The sequence below is a fragment of the Mya arenaria genome, chromosome 5 (genome assembly GCF_026914265.1).
Source record: "Mya arenaria isolate MELC-2E11 chromosome 5, ASM2691426v1".
NCBI classification, from domain to species: Eukaryota; Metazoa; Mollusca; class Bivalvia; order Myida; family Myidae; genus Mya; species Mya arenaria.
This window is the reverse complement of record NC_069126.1, coordinates 67,109,666-67,116,604: the sequence shown is the minus strand read 5'-3', so window position 1 is coordinate 67,116,604 and position 6,939 is coordinate 67,109,666. Positions and strand designations below refer to the sequence as shown.

The following is a 6,939-nucleotide window of genomic DNA, read 5'->3' as shown; positions in this document are numbered from 1 at the left end:
GGTGATGTTGGAAGCATAAAACGGTCACTTGGTCGGTCGGTCTGTTTTCCAATCTGGTTGGAGGGCGATCGGTTTCAAAACGTTTTTGGACGTGCTTTTAACTGTTTTAACCTGGGGGTTTCTGAAATTTGGTACACATACCCACCATGAGGTGTTATAATGCCTTACATATTTTCGTGAGTCATGGTTAATTTCCTTAAGTTATGTATTGTAATTTAATATTTACTTTACAGCGTTAAGACTTTATTGAGCAAACATGATCCTGGATGACTCGCAACCGCTAAATCCGCTAGTATTTTGCTCTCTGATGTGTGCTTTTAAACAAACACTCAGTTGGTGTTTTCTAAAATAACGCTCTGCTATGTGACAACTCTTTAAATCCTGTTGTACATGTGCAAACATGGGCTCTTGTTAGAACATACGTTCTCTACGGTGATGGTCCCCAATTGTTAAATCTGCCTGGTGTTGTTTTTTAAAAAAACTAGCAGTTGGTATTTTCCAGATATAATAAACACTGCGATTGCAAAACATGAACAGGCGGGTTTGACCGTGCTTTTAACTATAGTTCAAGTTATAACTAAAGCTTGATAACTTAATCTGCTTGAGCGCAGGATATTGTGGGAATTTTCGCTATGGGGATTGTGAAATACATGTCGTTAGGACTTCACAATTTCAAAAGGCAATGTTGCTTGTCTTGTTGACTGATGAATTAAGATTTGTGTTCATTATAGTTTTTTTCCACTATTTCTGTGTTATTGTCATACATAATACTTTTAAATTCCTAAACCTTGGACAACAAGTTTATTCGAAAACTTCAAGGAAATGTCCTTAGAACACGTATAACAATTACGACTTGCATTTCACAAGAAAATGGCATTTGAAGAATCCATGTATAAGATATGTTTCTACATGAAAATCAAAAGACATTAACACAATCCTGATTAAAACATTTGATATGTTAATCTTTTTATTTATAGTTCATGTTAAGTATGCATTGTTTTCGACATATGTAGAAAAAGATTATCATTTCTTCGAGTAGATTGTCAGATTTTCATATTTAGAAATGTCCGATGACGATCTTATCTCTTTACAGTTTTCTTTAATGCGGATCTCTGAAATAAAAATACCACAGGGATGTTTCAAGAATGAAATTCTTCTTAGTATGTAAACTATCATATTAATTTAATTCATGTATTAGTATATGTTATTCTCTTGCTTATCATCGATGTTACAAAACTTCAAATATATTTTTCTTAAAACCAGTAAACTAAACATGCATAATGTTGATAAACTATAAATTTGAACTGTCATAATTATTTATATTTACCTAAATCTATATATTCTGCATTGTGTTTGCGATTCAAATTATTAAGGTCTTCGTAGCTGAAAGAAAAAAAAACGATGATTAAAAGACGTAGAGTATGATATAAGTGTTGACTTCATTAAGGTTAACACTCGAGAAATATTGTACACAGAGAAATATGCAAATACGAATATTGTGAACTAAAATATTAAAAAATCATAGGCAAACTATGTGATTTGTAAAAGAAAAACACTAAAACTTAACCACATAGGAATCAAAGTCATAGCATCTAATTTAAATCACCAAGGAGCAAAATTGGTAGTATACATGCATATACTGTATATAGAATGCATTGCGCATACAATGAGAACCCTAGAAATAGATTTATGATTTACATCGAACTTTACCGTGTATGTTCTTGCACAATCTCGTTATCGGCGGGAGCCCCGTCTAAGAATATTGCTTCAAGTTGCATGATAAAAGAAGCGTTCAAACTAAAATTATGGCATATATCCTAAAATGCATCACATTCTTGTGTTTACGAGCTGTGTTTTGTTTTTAGTATATAACTGCTATAAAGTTATGAAATTTACCGAAGAACATAACTGTGATGAAAAAGTCCTGAATAGATATTATACTATAAAAACTACGTAATAAAAATGGATTTTGTTACTATTTACAGTCTGCCTCGTTTTGCGTAATGTTGACTCAAATGAATTACTGGAAGAGAATATGTGTAGTTCCGTTACGTAGTTAATTCAATTAACAGACTTTACGTGACAAGACATTCTTGTTTTAGCCGTGTTTAGTGCTCACTGCTAAGTATTAACTAATCTACATATAAAATGCTAATACATAATGAACACAGATAACGAAACTGACAGTATTCTTTTTGACGCTTATGTCAAACAAGATTGAAACCCTTAACGTAGGCAGTCGAATGCTACCGAGCGTTTTCGTAAAACACCGAAGATAAGTGCTTATAGCTTATTTGTAGTAAAAAGCGACAATCGGAACACCTCGGCCATTTTCCATCGAAATCAACCTCGGCTGTATGTCGGTGAATAAGTAAAAGTAGTTCGCAAAATAAATAGTAATTATATTAATTAATTGTAGCGTTTTAAGGTGTTATAATTTGTATCACTTAGTTCAAATTGATTTCCAGTTAATTGTACTTTTGCAAAACTTATTATGATTTCTAAGAGTTAGGTCCATAGGCTTAACTGATAAATTGAAATGACTACACGATCTACTTGCAGTGTAGTTAAAAGAACCCTGACATTGTCCTTATACATCCGATTTTCTTCTCGATGGAAAATGGCCGAGGTGTTCCGATTGACAAAGCGGTTTGGAAAACGCAATCGGCTGAAAAGGGAAACTGAATGTATAAACTTCTGAATGAATGTGTTGCAACTAATCAACTGAGTTGCACTTTGCATTGCCATCACGTCGATATTTGCTTTTGTGGCTGCAGAAGGCCATCCTTTGCATGAATATGCTTTTTAAGACAAATAGTTGTGTTCAATTTGTGTTTTTAATTGTAATTTCAATTGTGAACCTTTTAGCTGTACTATATTTGTGTTATATTCATTTTATGGAAGGGTTCTCTAATGAGTTAATGTTGGATCCTCGTTCAACAATGGAGGTGTTTCTCACATGTACGTTCATGTTAATAGCTTTAAGTGGGTAGACGCCTTGAGCTCTTACACTGCACGTAAGCAAACACATACAAAGTATCTTCAATTATATTTTCTCTTTGGTTCTGAATCATCAATTTAAACAAATGATGATATACTAAAATTTAAGTCGATGGTCCCTATAAAATATGATGTACTATGTACATAAGAAACACAAACAAGAACACCGTTCGTTGATAATAACGCTCACCAAACTATTGTTTCCTGCTGAGTAACTAAACAAATGATAGCCTTCGTGATAAGAAATGAGATACGTGTTTATATTATAATAGTAAACCAGAATATCGAGCTTGATGGTGTATTCACCAACTGGTTCGCATTTGGGCATTATAGGATAGAAACTGTATAAAAGATTAAAGATAATAAACGTTTCAGTACCTAAGTCTGTATAACCAGCACTCTGGTTCCTTCGACTCCAAGACGTAATTTCTTCATACCTTGAAATTGAGATATAAATTAAAAAAAATGTAGATACCCAAGACATATCTTTATTCTCGCAAATTGACAATTTAAATAAAAAATATATATTAAAGTTTGATGTTTACCTTTTATTTTCTGTGTGTTTTCTCAAAGCGTGTGTATTTTCTACATCTGAAAAAAGAAGGTCCCAATATTTGGTAGTTTTTAAAGTTAGTATGCGTTGGACATATTAACAAATTTATTCGAAATGATGCAGCACACCTTTGTCTAAATTTAAATAACCATTGTTATTCTTTTTGATTAAAAACCACACGTTTAACTATGAAATTCTTTAAAGGCACATATATCAAGACCTAACAGGAATTCTTAAGGAAACACCCAAAGCCACAAGACAACAATCATAGATTACATAAACATTGATCAATCGTTGTCAATGAATGTCGTGTTGCAGCCTTGGAACGGTCAGTGAAAACAGTGCAAGCTTATTCCGGTTTAAATTGAGATATAAATTTGTATTACACAGTCTGTTAAAGACTGCAATATATTCGTCCAACGGCCCGTTTTTTTCTCAACATGTTTTTAACAAGATCTGGGTACCTCGCTTTCGTCGTTTTAGCTTCCAGAACATAGCGGCGGCTACAGCAATAGCCACCAACAAAGCAGAACCGAGTATTCCACCAATAAGGGTACTGTAGTTCCTCGAACCAACAATTGTATTGGAAGGAGATTTCCTGTTATTCGTGTCTTGAATTTCTGCAAAAAAAACATTGAATATTACATAATTATTTTATGTTCCAGTATTTACAGAAACGTGATGATTTAAACAAAGTTTTACAGGTCATTACGATTCCACTCTAAATTAATGAAATGATTCTTATGTAAGAATTTATATCAATAGTATGTACGTGCAATGTCTACACTACATTTACATAATTACATCCAGTGTTTTTGTGTTTTCGACGTTGTAACAATAAGTTTCAAATAAGAAGAAAGGAGAAAAGTTAACTAATTTATTTCACGAATCACTCTTAACGGACACTTTTCTACAGAACATACTATTTTTAATCTCATATTAAGATATTACAAAAATATTAACAACACGTATATACAGTGTCTTTAAGCTTATTATGCACTATGGCATTTGTTTCGACGGTCACATGGTTTGTATGGGTTCTGCTCAAAGGGATCACGGCACACTGTGAAATAATTCAAATCGAAATACTTGCACAGTAATTCTTATATCCAAACATCAATAATGGGTTATATGAAATAGAATGGTCATCGTTGAATATGTGGCATGTCCTTTTCAACAATGGCTAATAAATTAGACTTCAAAACATCAAGAATATGTGTGATCAGAAAATATCTGTAGTAGACCTTGAAATAAATGTGTTTGCTTTTGCATGCATCAAATGAATTTTGTCTTCGTCCAGTCTTGGTGGAGAATACTATAACAGATATTTAGCTTCCATTTCTAAAAGAACATTTCTTTATTTAAAATATGGCCTTGGTGTATATAAATTGTTATTTGACAAGTGTTCAGTGACATCAAGCACGGAAAGCATTCACCAGCACAAACAATTAACATATACGGCAAGTTTGATATGTTTTGAATTTATACATTGTACGTTCTATTGATATGAGCCGCATTAATTATTTTATGCATATTAGTTGTTTCCATAATTCTTTCTTTTAAAGGATTTTCATTTGCGTATCACTTTCACGACAATTCATGACTATTATGTTACCCATACTTTCATAGCAACTACGGCATTCGTTAGTTTGACTGCACCCAATGTCTGTGTTTAAAACAGCCCAATGGATTATAAATACAAAATCATCAATCGTATTTTTCTTTATTTATATGTCATAAATATTCTGTTTATTTTACAAATACTGTCACTAGATATGACTGAAACAACCTTAAGCAAAATATGTACCTGTCGCAATTGTTGAAAATGAAATAATTTCAGTTTCGTCCGACCTTCCGTTTAAATTGGAAGAGAACATTTTTGCCTCATACTTTGTTCCTGGTATCAACTCTATGAATGTAAAGTTATTAGCGTAAGTTCCAGCGTTTGCAGAGAACCAATTAGTTGTGAGGACCTGTCTCCAAGAAACATTGAATGTTTGAAGTTGACCTCCGTTAAATGAAGGTGTCCATGCAACGACAGCTGTGGTGTTGGTAATAAATTATTCTTTAACAACAAAATGTAAAGGTCTTTCTGGTGGTCCTGTACAAATAAACTTACATGACTAAAGGTTAAAGATTTCGACATAATACGTTGGCAATCACTATAGGAAGGTAATCACACTCACAAACACGATAAAGATACACAACTTACAGCAATTACCTTCAGGAATTATATAAAATGTTTCACTAATCGATCCGAGGATGTTGTGTACAGTGACTGAATATTCTCCAAATTCGTCTGGTCTTATTCTTGAGATCCTTATGTCGGTTGTCATATTGTCATTGGAAATGTATACTATATCTTGTGTAATATTTTGAGGTGTTTGTTTAGCGTCCTGTCTAAATGACCAAAATGCAGAAAATGGTGGTGGATTCGAAAACACTTTGAAAGTTAAAATTACATCTTCTCCGTTTGTGGCAGTGACATTCAACTTCGGCGAATATTTTAACGGATAGACTGGTGAACCTAGATGGATGAGAATAATATATAATAGATCTTTCTTCAGAACTGCAACAGCATAAAAATAGTCATGCACTCCTTTTTCATATAAAAACTTCGTAATTACTTTTCATTTATCAATGCCGCTTTAATTTCGCATTTTAGATATAAAAATTACGACGGGTTAATGCGAAAAAGGTTCTAAGTACCGTTCAATAAAGAAGACTTTCACCCCTCGAAATGCAAAAACATTTCCCATAACATACTCACGTCAAAATGGAACAAATTAAGGTAGAAAATATCTTATTCAAATACTGTCTTCGCTGAGCAGAGAAGTTGTTTTCGCAAATTACAGTTAATATTACTCGTAAAATCTGACATCATTACGTTTAAACGTTGTTGTTGTTGTTGTTTTTTCATTTTTCCAAGGCATTTGAAGACGCATTTTTCTAGTGCTAACATGACAATTAAAATCTAAATAAAATAATTTGACTTACACTTGACGTCGACACCAAGTGTTTTATTACTCGGTATTTCCAAATTTAGCTCGTTTTTGGCAAAGCAAGTGAACGTTCCTATGTCTTCTAAGCAAGAAATTCTTTTGCTAAATTGCAATTCCAGACCAGAATGTACAGATGCGAGGATTTCGTCATTTCTTTTAATATATATTTCTGGCTGAGGGTCTCCGTCTATGAGACATTTTAACTGTATTTCGTCGCCATGATCGACAATGTACCGTTCGTCATTTGTATCGTTGTACCCGCGAAATGATTCAACTCTTGCAGGATCTGCAAGTATAATGCACGTTGAACCGGCTATTAAAATTAGGGATACGACTGACAGAAATTGGCGTATAAACGACATGTTAAAAAATGAATATTGTGGA

General features: G+C 33.1%; 1 long non-coding RNA gene across 1 annotated transcript; it reads right to left on the bottom strand.

The window, feature by feature from the left end:
• Nucleotides 1-5,372: 5,372 nt before the first annotated feature.
• LOC128234124 (uncharacterized) lies at nt 5,373-6,703 on the bottom strand. Its single transcript, XR_008260878.1, has 3 exons — nt 6,551-6,703; nt 5,775-6,080; nt 5,373-5,654 (listed from the first exon to the last, which is right to left on the bottom strand). It is a non-coding gene; the product is annotated as an uncharacterized LOC128234124 (long non-coding RNA).
• Nucleotides 6,704-6,939: the final 236 nt, after the last annotated feature.